Consider the following 13558-nt stretch of genomic DNA (forward strand, 5'->3'; position numbering starts at 1 on the left):
TCCCGAGGCCTGGCCATTGGCTGTTTTCGAACGTTTTAGAACTTGAACGGTCTTCTGGAATGGATTACATTAGAAAACTGAGGTACCACTGTATAGACAATCATGTTATTTGTGATAACAATGGTTTCTTCCTTTTCTCATCCCTTGTCTTTTATTTCTTTTGCTTGATGGACAGCTTGACTTACTGCTAGGGTCTCCAGTACAACCTAATAGTCCGTTTTTTTAATCTTATTTATGGGGGGTACTCTCTGGGTTGTTTTTTTGTTTTTGCTTTTGGTAAATATATGATCAGGTTAAGAAGTTCCCTCTAACAACAAAAGAACAAGACAAATAAATGAACAAAAACTCATAGACATAAACAATAGTTTAGGGGTTACCAGTGGGTGAGGGGGGAGGAGGGCTCTAGAAGAGGGTAAACAGGGTCAAATATATGGTGATGGAAGGAGAATTGACTCTGAATGGTGAACACATGTGAGATACATATATATATATATAATATTATAGAATTGTACACCTGCAATCTATGTAACTTTACTAACAATTGTCACCACAATAAAATTTAATTTAAAAAAAAAGTTTTCTTCTATTCCTGGTTTGTGAAGAGAATTAGCTTTTATTTTTTAATCATGAATGGGTATTGAATTTTGCCAAATGATGTGTTTCTGATTTTAAAAAAAGCATTCGATCTCAGATGACTCAGCTGGTGGTTCTGTCATCTTTGATTTGGATTTAAACTTCAGCAACATTCCAAGAAAAGGAGTGCCAGAAAAAAATTGAATGCAATAATAGGTATCCCTTCTCCTCTTCTCTAAAGGATGTATTTCCTTATGCTTTGGTATATGATGTAACTATTTGTATTCAGAAAACATTTGCTGTTTTAATTGAAAGAGATGAAGTACTTTCACTTGGCTTTTAATCGTGTGGACCTGATATTCTGGCAAGAAAGTGAACCGCCATTGGTGGGTCAATCCTTTTAAAACAGGGGGCAGAGAACAGCTTTGGGAGATTCCCGGTGATACTTCACAAACAGGACGACATGTAACCTTTCCCCCCCACCTTCCAAACCTTGATGCTATAAAGTCTAACATGGTTTCCCCTCTGGCTTTGGACACGTGGTGTTTAATCCCCCATTGTCCTCTGTCTCCCCCACACAGGGAACGGTCATGTCTCTGAGTCTTGGGTCACCCAAGACAACTCACCTCAACTCATCTGTCCCAGATCATAAACACAGAAAAATCCAGTTTACTCTGCTTCTTGGACAGAGGCTGTGTTTATTACTCAGACTCTAGGATGCTTTTATCATAGTAGATTTTGGTATAATGTGTAAAAGTTATAAATGAAAAACACAGGAACTCACACTATGAGTCATCTTTTCCCCTAAGTGACAGTTAACAAAAAAGAAAAAAGAAAGAAAAAGAAAAGAAAAGCAAGACAGATTAAAATGATCCTCTTTGGGGGCTAATTTAGGAAACGCCATCATTAAGCTTAACAGCAATGGACGTAAATTTCTATGATGCAAACAAATGAACATATTTAGGGCTGTACACGTTGGACACAGCTTTCTAAATGCCTAAAGACAAGCTTAGGTGACTTCTGAAACACGGTTTGATTTTCTTGTCTGGTGGAAGATATCACTCGGACGGAAACTTTTGGTATGAGGGGCGTCTGGCTACTAAAGTGGGTGTCTACCTCCTCTTCAGGGCAGATGTTTCCATCTGTGGGTAGGATGCAGCCATGCCCTGAGCTCCGGGGTTTGTGAGGTCTGCGTGTGGCGAGGCTAGGAGAGCGACCATGACCTGTGTTTTTACAAAGGATTCTATAATAAAACACAAATCTATCATTTTCATAGGAAAAAGGACTCCCCAAGGAAAAAAGATAACTTATTGAAAAAGACAAACAACTTCATGATACTATTGTGGTGTCCAATCATAAAGGCGAATGATGAAATAATGTGCCATTCTTTGTCAAGCCCGGAAACGGACCTCAGTGCCAAGGTATGTACAGTATGGAGAGTTCGCGATCCCAACAACTGACTTATTAGTCTCATATAAATGACTGCTGTTTTTATGCCAATATTAATTCTGGGATAGCTATATTTCAAACTACTTCAATGAAACATGTCTTTTACAAATTCATCGAAGAGGCTGGTTCTGACAAACCCACCGAAGGGGCTGACTGTGAAATACAAAAGTCCCCTTCACTGAACCAGTTCTCTGCCTCAGGCACCACAGGAGGACCCACCTGCCACTAGAGGGTTTGAGTCCAGGGGACGACAAGTACAACCTGATAAGCGACACAATGTCAGCAGGACCTACTGTGTGTCAGGAATGGCCTGTGCAGTAGGAGACGAGACCGCTGCCCTCCTGGAACTTCTGGGCTGGTGAAGGGACAGCTGTTTGTGCCTTAGGGAGCCTGAGTGCTCGTGGGGAGGGAACTCTGGAAGTGGGGGGTCTGCCTGGGGCTGAGCAGGAGACACCTCCTCAGGCTGTGTGTTTTGTAGAAAGAGCAAAGAACCCAGGACGATGGAGGGGGGATGAAGGACACTCGGGGTAAGCAGGGACCAGATGTCCAGACTGTACAGCAACACGAAGACGTTTGGTTTTAAACTGTGGACACTCACTGGGGGGCCAGAGAAGGGATTTGGTCAGATTTGCGTTTTAGGAAGACGTCCCTGACTACAGTGAGGAAAATGGATGGAAGAGCCTGGGGGCTCCTCCAGGTGAGAGACCGAGCTGGGGTGGGGCACAAGACCCTGGCACCCGGAGTGGGTGGCTGGAGGGAGCGGTACCATCGGCACAGCCGAGGCTCTGGAGGAGGAGGGAGCAGGTCCAGCGTCAGTGCAGAGACCCTGTAGGATGGCACGCGGTGCGGGGGATGGGCGACAGGGGGAAAGTGGCTCAGCACAGGTCTCTGGAATCCAGCAGATGACAGTCAGGACCATCAAAGGCCACCAAGAGGCTGGAGAGGTGACAAAACATACAATGGGAGCCCTTTCAGGGGTGTGTTAACAGTGAAAGCCAGACGGGAAAGCACGGGAAATGACAGCGAGTGTATGCAAACCTGTCAGAAGTTATAGACAGTGAAAGAAAGGAGATGGTGTGGGGACTGGGAGGACCACATGGATCTCGGGGCAGGGTCATCAGATAAAATATGGACGTCCGGTTAAATTTGTTTTTAAAAAAAATAATTTTTCATTTTTCAATCACAGTGGACATACATTCTATTAGCTTCATGTGTACAGCACAGTGACTAGACATTTATATAACTTATGAAGTTATATAAATAATCACCCCAATAAATCTAGTACCCATCTGACAGCATATACAATCATTACAATATTACTGACTATATTCCTTATGCTGTACTTTACATCCCCATGACTATTTTGTAACTACCAACTAGTACTTCTTAATCCCTTCCCCCTTTCCACCCATACCCTCAATCCCCCTCCCATTTGGCAACCAACAAAATGTTCTTTGTAACTGAGTTTGTTTCTATTTTGTTTGTTCAATTATTTTGTTCTTTAGATTCCACATATAAGTGAAATCATATGGCATTTCTCTTTCTCTGTCTCATTTACTCTACTCAGCACAATACCTTCTAGGTCCATTCATGTTGTATGGACGCCCCGTTAAATTTGAACAGAAGACAAACAAGGAATAATTTCTCAGTATAAATAGGTCCCATGCAATATTTGGGACATGCTTTTCCTAAAAGGTATCTGTCATTTATCTGAAATTCAAATTTACCTGGGTGTCACCTATTTGTATTTGGTAAATTTGGCAAACCTAGCTAAGGAGAAGTTTTTGGTTCTCTTTTTATTGGAGAGACTTGAGCAAGGGGAGATGCAGATTTTGAAGAGCATCTAGAATGGAGGTTAGGGGGAGCCAGGGCCTGAGCCAGCGGAGAGGATGGGCCCAAAGTGTAGCGAATGAGGCAGCAGTATCCAGTTTAATAGGAGGCTGGGGCCAGTTGAATGCAGATGGAAAGGAGGGAGGTGCCTGCCAGAAGGTTCTCTGGGGTCCTCTGCTGTGAGGGTGGAGGGAAGGCTGGAAGATGGGGGAATAAATAACTCATTTTATTGGCGGCTTCAAGAGCTCATTCCATGTGAGCCCTGGACCTTGCAGGGGTGGGTCCAGATCCACTATGGGGCGGAGTTTCCTACAAGGGCTCAGAAGAGATCCAGCTGGCCTGTCCTGGGGCCAGGTTTTCCAGGAGGGAGGGAGAGAAGGTCAGCGGGACAAGGAAGTTGGAAATATTGGCAAGAGAGTGACAAGAGGATTCAAAGTTCAGATTTTACACATTAATTATGTTTTTATAATAAAGTTCGTTTTAATACACGATTCAATCTTTCTGAAGAGAGGTTACCAAAAACACTGACGTTCACAGGGTGATGACAGGACACCAGCAGCCCACAACCTCCTCTGGGGAGTGAGAATTTCAAGGGGGAAATGGACATCAGCAAGGGGAACGGTATCAGCTGAGATGTGCTCCCCCCACTCCACTTCCTACCCTGCCCCATCTCTCTGGGACAGAAGAGGCACAGAGCCCTTGACACCAGAAAATGGCCTTGACAATGATAAAGACCGGACATGACATTGTATCACTGTTCCTTCTTTCTGGTCTGCCAACCACTGAGAGCAGGGCTTTGTCTGATTCTCTGCTGCAACCCCTGGCGAGTGCCAGTAACTACGGGTTGAAGGAGTCAATGAATGAATGGGAGCAAGAAGGCACATCAGTAGCCAGGATGGAAGAGACCAACTGTCAGACACAGAGAGGGAAGATGAGGTGGCCTTTGACCAGCACACGCTGGTTGTCCCAGATTGTACTTTTTCAAGATTTCTTTTCACTGCAGTACTGTTATTTATTAAAGATGTATAACAAGCCAGAATGCTTTGAGAACCCTTCTATCTGATCCACTTAATAAGGCAATCCGAGGCCATATACTGTTCAGGTTAAGTTCACGGGCATCAGACCCAGCCAGTTTGAGGTTAGATTACTGCCACCGCCCCTTGTGGCCAAGTTGACAGAATCCTCTTGGCTTCCTTTGTAGAATGACCTGGCACTGCAGCAAAAATGAAATAAATAAGGTGTTCAGTGCAGTGCCCGTCAAAAACCCAGCACTCAAGAAATGATCATATATTCTCACTAAATGAGCATGAACAACATGCTTAGGGCAATAACACTCGCTTCCATTAAGTAACTTTTCTGATTGCAACATAACTCAGAGAAATTATAATCACACATACTGCAACTGTGGTGTTTGCAAGCACCGACACTGGCTGCTCTGGTTCTAAGAGGCCCCCAAAAGTCAATCCCAGCAAAGCCGTTAGATGTGGGCATGCCTGCCCACCTACTGTGCTGTGGGTATGCCTGCTCACCCACTGTGTGTGTGGGATGCCCGCTGACCCACTGTGTGTGTGGGATGCCTGCTCACCCACTGTGTGTGTGGGATGCCTGCTCACCCACTGTGTGTGTGTGGGATGCCTGCTCACCCACTGTGTGTGTGTGGGATGCCTGCTCACCCACTGTATGTGTGGGATGCCTGCTCACCCACTGTGTGTGTGTGGGATGCCTGCTGACCCACTGTGTGTGTGGGATGCCCGCTGACCCACTGTGTGTGTGTGGGATGTCCGCTCACCCACTGTGTGTGTGCAATGCCTGCTGACCCACTGTGTGTGTGCGATGCCCGCTCACCCACTGTGTGTGTGTGGGATGCCTGCTGACCCACTGTGTGTGTGCGATGCCCGCTCACCCACTGTGTGTGTGGATGCCTGCTCACCAACTGAGACTCTGTAGTCTATTACTAGAGGCTGTGCTCTGATTCCTCCTTTTTCTCCGAAAAAATACAGGACATTGAAACTAGCATGGGCTTCCCATTAATGTAAAACGTTCCATGTATTAAAATTTACCAATGCATTCTGCATATGTGCCTGACAATGAAACAGTGTTCTCTTACTTTTAAAAGATAAATTCCTACATGGCTTGTGTCATGTTAACAAAAATTTTTTGCAGCAAAAAAATTCTGCTATAATCTCCCTATTTCTGCGCCACAAACGCACTGTTTGAAGAATACATTTTTAAAGTAGGATTCTACTTCTGGCCTATAGACCTCAAATATGAGGCATTCCTGAAAGAAATAAACTTAAATGAGCATACAAAAAAAAATACTGTGGAAAAATAATGCTTTAATAGAATTTTTAAGTATCAATGCTTAGACTTAATAATTTTTAAGATATAAATTTTAAATAAAGCTATGGAATAAGAGTGTTAGAACTGTTTGAAATAAGTGCTTATATTGTAGATAATTATTAAAAACAAATTTGTTTTCAATGATATATTTGCAATGATTTTTAAAAATTAGACCATCTCACTCTACTATATACACTTACTTATTAACTGTAAAATGGAGTGAATTTCTTCTTTAATACTTCTGAATATTTTTATAGGATAGAGTCCCAGGGTGAAAGTTTTGGACTACAGGATATGTGAATTTAAAACATTTACAGGTGTTGCAAAATTATCTTTCAACAGGAGACAGGGGAAGAATGATGAAAAGGTCTAGAAATAAATAGTGACAGGTCACAGTTACACAATATTGTGGATATTCTTAATGCCACTAAATTGTACACTTAGAAAATGTTAAAATGAAAAATTTCATGTTATGCATATTTTACCACAATAAAATTTGTTTTTTCATTGCCCTTCAAAAAGGCATACCGATGTATATGCCAACCAATGACGCAGAGCCACAGAATTTTTACACTGGGAGGCCCAGAGGAGGAAGTGGCCCTCTCAAGGTTACCCAGCTTGTCTCTTCTGGCCTGGAGTCTTTGTTTCCCAGCCATGATACTGAAAGGCAGATGTGGACTTGAGGCTTCTGCATGGAATCAGGCTCATGCATTTTTTTTTCCTACTGTAAGTTGGGAGTTGTTAAATTAAAGGCCCAAGGGAGTTTCAGAAATATAAAAATCTCTGACATGGCAATCAGGAACTCATCGTTCGTGAGCTGTTTAGGTTTTGTTGTTGTGGGTAGTCTTTTAAAGAAACCATGTGTGGGAGGATCTTTGGGGTAAGGTGGGGGGGTGTCCAGGAAGTGAGTGGAGTTCTTGAATGCAGGTGATGGGTGGGGGTACCAGGGAGGGGTGGGGTGAGTGACCCCATGGCTCTCTAGGTGCCTCAGCTCCTCTGCCTGTCCTCATGCCCCCCAGACCCTGAGGGGTGCAGGGGTCCCTGGAGTAGTGGAATCTAGAAAGACAGAAAGTCAAATGGAGGTTGCCAAGGGTTGGGGGGTCGGTGATGGGGACAGTTTCAGTTTTGCAAGATAAGACTTCTGGGGCTGGAAGGAGGTGACAGCAGCGCAACACTGAATGTACAGCAGGACCTCGGTTTTTGAACGTCTCTGTTGACGAAAATTTCGGTTTACGAATGCCACAAACCCGGATGTAAATGCTTCGGTTTTCGAACACATTTCGGGAGTCGAACATGTCACGGGGCTTCCGCTGAGTGCAAGATCCTGAGGCCGAGCTGTCGGCTGTTTTCGAATGTTTCAGAACTCGAACAGTCTTCTGGAACGGATTATGTTCGAAAACCGAGGTACCACAGTATTTAATGCAACTGAACTGTGCATTCTGGTTAAGATGACAAATTTTACTTTATGTATAATTTACCACAATTTAAAAAAATAGTTTTTTTAAAATGATAAGGGCCAACTGAGGCTGTTCTGTTCACTGCCATGTCCCCAGCACCTTGCACAGTGCCTGGCACACAGTAGGTGCTCAATAAAGATATGATGAACAAATGAACGAGCGAATGACTGAATTTATACAAGAGTCAGAAGTGGCCAGAGAGTGAATCGAGCCAACTGGCCACGAATGCACTCAATCCTTCTGTTCTTAGTTTACTTTCTCTTCTAGGTCAGTGCTCAGGAGAGATTTCTAAACATTATCCACCTTGGCAGAATACACGGCTTTCTGACATATTACCTAGAATTAAAACCTCAAGAAGAATGTGTAGCAGCTAGAACTAAGAATGCATCTCCTCCCACTTTGGGAGCCTCCCCTCCTACTGCCTACCTCCCCCAAGAGCCATTTTTCCATCTTCCTGCAGCTTCCCCCTGCTACCCCCACCCCCAGGCTCCAGCTCTCTGCCCTCCAGATGGGCCTTGGGGCCACATTTCCATGGATCTGTATCCACACAAATCCCCAGAATCATAAGTGGCATGTAATTATGCTTAGATAGGCCACACTTTAAGGCCGTCGCTCTGTTTTTATAATTGTGAATGATTTATTAGACACATAGCTTTTGCAGACAACTAGGACATACTTACACATTTTACAAGTCATGGAAACCACCCATGGTTTGTAGCAGAGTAAGGGTCTATTAAAGACTATCGCCCCCCACAATGCTTCAATGGGATCAGGGCATCTTTCTGTCAACGTCGAGAGAAGAAAGAAAATCTCTTTATAGTTTTTATTTTTTTTCTAGGATAATCTAAGTATTGAATTGAAAGTTGCCAATCCCAAAGGGAGGAAATTCAACATTTATCCAGCCTGTCCCACACGAACGTATTTCAAAGCAACCTCCCTCTCTCTCTCCCTTTCTTCTTTCCTTCTTCCCTCCATTCCCGCTTCCCTTTCTCCCTCTCTCTCGCTTCCTTCCTTTCCCTTGCTGTCACTAAGCATGACACTCAAATATAACTATACCAACACGCGTGCAGGCATTTACTCTCACAAGGCCTGATCTTTCAGATTTCCTTAGTAACTTCTAAGTCAGACAGTAAACTGGAAAGAACAAACGCCCGCCACCACAAGAGGGCGGCAAGTAGCCGGCGGCGCAGACACCTGGCCTGGGATCAAGGTGCAGGAACCAAGAACCATTGGGAAACGCCTGCCTCTCCTTCAATGGGTGAGAAGAGGGAGACTGGTCCGATCACGGAGCTGGGTGCCAGAGCCGGCTCTCCTCCAAGGTTAAAGGCTCCCAAGTTAAAGAGGATGAAATAGGAGGATGAAATAAGTGTGTACCTTATTAGGGACACACTTCCTCAATAACTGAGTAGTATAATGATTATGAATAACTCGCCAGAAGAAAGAAAATGCTTGCTCATGGACAGGAACTAAAATAAGAATAGGGGAAAGCAACACTGACAACCAAGAGCAACATCAAACAGGCACCGAGGTGTCCCAGCCAGTATCTATTCATCTCATTGGCTTAGCTCCCGGGAGAGATGTTTGTCTTCTCATTGGCGATGCTGTTGGGAGTCTGTGCTGTGTTCACAACCTGGGTTTGCAAAAAGGGAAGTATTTAACTCCCAGATCTCCCCTTTGTGTCCCTGCTATGAGCCACTGCTCCATCTTCAAGGATTATAAAATCCTGACATAGTATTCAAAAGGGGAAAAAAGTAATTAAATAGGCATAGCACAGGCATTCAGTATTAATTCACTGATTAGAGCATTCATTCCACAAAAATGTACTCTACTCATTGTATTGGGAGCTGGGAACATGAAGATAAACAAAATCTCTGCTCTGAGATTTTATAAGCCAAGCCAAATATGGTCGGCAGAATAATGGCCCTTACAGATGCCGACTCTCTAACCCCAGAACTGGTCAATATGTGACCATACATGACAAAAGGGATTTGCAGATGTGATTGAATTAAGAATATTGAGATGGAGAGATTATCTTGGATTATCTGGGTGGGCCTGGTGTAATCACAGGGGTCCTTATACATGAAGGAAGGATGAGTGGGAGTTCACCAGGCAGAGAGCTGGCAGGGGCAGACACACGTGCAGCCACCGCCACGGTCAAGGCCGCAGACGTACCCGTCGCCCCAAAGGGCTCGTGTCCCTTTGGAGGTCACTCCTCCTCCACCATCACCCCATCCCCAAGCAACCACTGAGCTGTGTGCTGTCACTTAGAGCAGTTAGAACTTTCTAGAGTTTTATATAAACAGAGACTACAGCATGTACTGTTTTTGTCTGGCTTCTTTCACTCAGCAGAATGGTGGGGAGATTCATCCACGCTGTTGCCTGTATCCGTAGGTCATTCCCATTCATGGTTGGATAATACTCCATTGTATGGACAGACCATCATTTTTCCATTCACCCATTAATGACCACTTTCCCCCCAATTTTCTGCTAATCTGAACACCTGTATGTAGTCTCTGTGCGGACATAAGTGTCCTCTTGAATAAATACCAACAAGTAGAATGGTTGGCTGGCATGTGCACATTTTTAAGGCTACATAATGATTTTAAAATACAACATACTCCTTGCTCTTAACAAGGAGATGTTATAGGAGCATCTTCCTACGTCCATATCTAATACACCCCATCATTTGAATGCTGCTAGAAACAGCTGTGTAAACATATTTTTGCACAGCTTCTGATAATCTCCTGGGGATATATACCCCTGGAAGTGGAATTGCCGCATTAAAGATGATCTACTTTTACAGACTTCTGAGCCATATCCCCGAATTTTTGGCAGGAAGACGGAAGAATCACCTGGCCTGGTATTAGGGTTCCTCCGCCCCCTGGGGAGGAGGGTGGACACTCGCCTATCTACTTGGAAGGAGTCTGAGGGAGAGAAAAACCTGAATCTTACTCAGCTGGTGTCAGAGCAAGAAATAGAAAGGCTGAGCCTGTGAAGAGGCTGAGACCAAAAGGATTTGGGAGAGATGTTGAGGGCACTTATTAACAAGGTTGTCTTGTGGCTGGTTTTGTTACTGTTTTTCTTGTATTCTTAATGAAGTGTAGCAGGGAGAAGTTGGCGGGGACTGTCTTTATAAAGACTGTATTTAAAAGAGGATCTTTCTTATGTAGAGCCATCTGTAAGAGCCATTATTCTCCTTTCCTATATCTTCCATTAATTGGACTCATTTGTTTTCTTTATAACCAAAAAGCCCATCACTACCGTGTTTCCCCAAAAATAAGACCTAGCCGGACAATTAGCTCTAATGCGTCTTTTGGAGCAAAAATTAATATAAGACCTGGTCTTACATTATAGTAAAATATGACGGGGTCTTATATTAATTTTTGCTCCAAAAGACATATTAAAGCTGATTGTCTGTCCAAGTCTTATTTTTGGGGAAACACAGTACCACCATCAGGATCACAGGTAACATTTGGTGAGCACTTCTCTTTATTAACACCTTTAACTCTTTCGCTGCATTAATTGATTTCAAGTTTTGGTTTTTTCCAAAATGTGTCACAAAAAAACAACAAGTTGATATTTTGACTATTTTATGCATTTAATAACAACAATTTGAGCTGCTGTGCATATAAATGACATTATTTTTATGGACACAGACTTACGGAAATATTCATTCGGATATATCCGACTGTCGCGGCGAAAGGGTTAACCCCCATGCCAGCCCTAGAGGGAAGCGCTACTACCACCCCCAATCTTTCAATGAAGGAAGGAACTTGACCGAGGTCCCACAGCTGGCCTGAGGCAGGGCAGGATTCCCACCCAGAAAGGCTGCTCAGAGCCTCATGGATCTAACCCACATCCACGGGACAACCTCAAAATGTTAGCAAATCGCCCCTGTGTTCCTCCAACCTTCCCACAGTTAACTGTCACTTCAATTCTTCCTCAATCCAAGAGACAGTTTCCAGACATTCAGCCATCATCTGGACACAATTTGGTTTGTCAAAAGTGATGCCTAAATATCACACTTTACAGGGGGTCTGATGAGGCTGGAGCCCAGCACTTTAACCTCCTTTGTCTTAGACATCATGTCTTGGATGAGATGGCCAGAGACTTTTCAGCAGCCAGATCCCTGCATTGGCATCTGCAGATAATGGGAACCGTGGAGTAGAGACTGCACTGAAAATGGAGAAGGACTGAAGAGAAGGGTTTTCCGGGAAATGCTACTCTGACCTTGTTATTGAATGAACGCTGGCTCTAAAGGAGAGTCGTGACTCACAGATGACACATCAGGTCAAGGCTGGTGCCGATAGGGTGGGGTGGGGCTGCGTGAGGGTCTTGAGGCAGAGCCAGCCTGCGGGATTGGGACCAGAAAGCTGAAACCACTAAGTGCTCTTCTGGAACTGTTGCATTTTAGGGGAAAGTCCATCCATGTGAAAATGTATTGCATGGCTGGAAACACTGCTTACGGGAAGAAAGGGGATTAGAGGGACAGAGGTGGATCGTATACACAGATGTAAGTTAAAGCTAAACCTTAAATATGGCCCAACAAAGAAAGGAAAGAATCCAGAAGTTGGGTTTGTTTCGGCCTTTTCACTTGATAGAGAGAAGCAAGTATTTAACATTTTAATTCAGATGCTGCGTCCATTTCCTTCTGTGGTATTGTGATTTATAATAAGAACTATGTGTATTGGTCTCTGCCCACGGCTCCTGACACAGGACTCCTATAACTCGTGTCATTTCCTACATGATAGGAGCACTAGGAGATCTTTTGTTCTAATATTTGCTCTTTGACCCAGGTTCCTGACCCAGGAACATGGCTTGTCATTTCCCCGGTGACAGAGGAGTCTTTTGTTCTGATCAAGTGACTCTGGTGGCTCCTGATGGGAGGGGGTCACCAGGAAGACCAAGCCCTCATTAGAAGCTTGGAATTTTCAGCCACACCCCTCATTCTCCAGAGAGGAGAGGGGCTGGAAATGGAGTTAATACCTGATCACGAGGAAGCCTCCATAAATCCCAACAGAACGGGGTTCGGAGAGCTTCCAGGTTGGAGAACACATCCACGCACGGAGGGGGACGCACCCCAACTCCACAGGACAGAAGCTCCTGTGCTTCGGACCCTCCCAGACCTCAAACTACTGTGTTTCCCCAAAAATAAGACCTACCCAGACCATCAGCTCTAATGCGTCTTTCGGAGCAAAAATTAATATAAGACCAGATCTTATATTATGTAAGACCGGTCTTATATTCAAATATTAATTTTTATATTAATTTTTATATTAATTTTTGCTCCAAAAGACCCATTAGAGCTGACTGTCCAGCTAGGTCTTATTTTCGGGGAAACACAGCATGTGTCTCTTCAGCTGGCTGTTCACCTGTGTCCTTCATCACAGCCCTTAATAAACTGATAAATGTAATTAAGTGTTTCCCTGAGTTCTGAGAGCCACTCGAACAAATTAATGGAACCCGAGGAGGGGGTCGCGGGAACCTCTGACTTACCGCCAATGGGTCAGAAGCACAGGTGACAACCTGCACTTGCAATCGGCCCAGGTGGGTGGGGGCAGTCTCGTGGGCACGGAGCCCTTCACCTATGAGGTCTGACGCTGCCTCCAGGTAGACAGTGCCAGAACTGAGTTAAATGGTAGGACACCCAACTAGTGTCGTAGAGAACTGCGGGGTGACCAGAAGTATCACAAAAGGGGACACTTTAATACAATAGGGAAGAACTAGGCTTTTCCCCACATAGCAAGGAAGAAACTGGGTTTTTCTAACTTAGCTCATGAGATCCCCTAAAAATCTTAGGCCATGTAGGCTAGAGCCAAGGCCAGAATTCTTTTTTTAAAAAAAGATTTTATTGGGAAAAGGGAATAGGACTTTATTGGGGAACAGTGTGTACTTCCAGGCTGTTTTTT

The sequence above is a fragment of the Rhinolophus hipposideros genome (assembly GCF_964194185.1).
Source record: "Rhinolophus hipposideros genome assembly, chromosome: 8".
NCBI lineage: Eukaryota > Metazoa > Chordata > Mammalia > Chiroptera > Rhinolophidae > Rhinolophus > Rhinolophus hipposideros.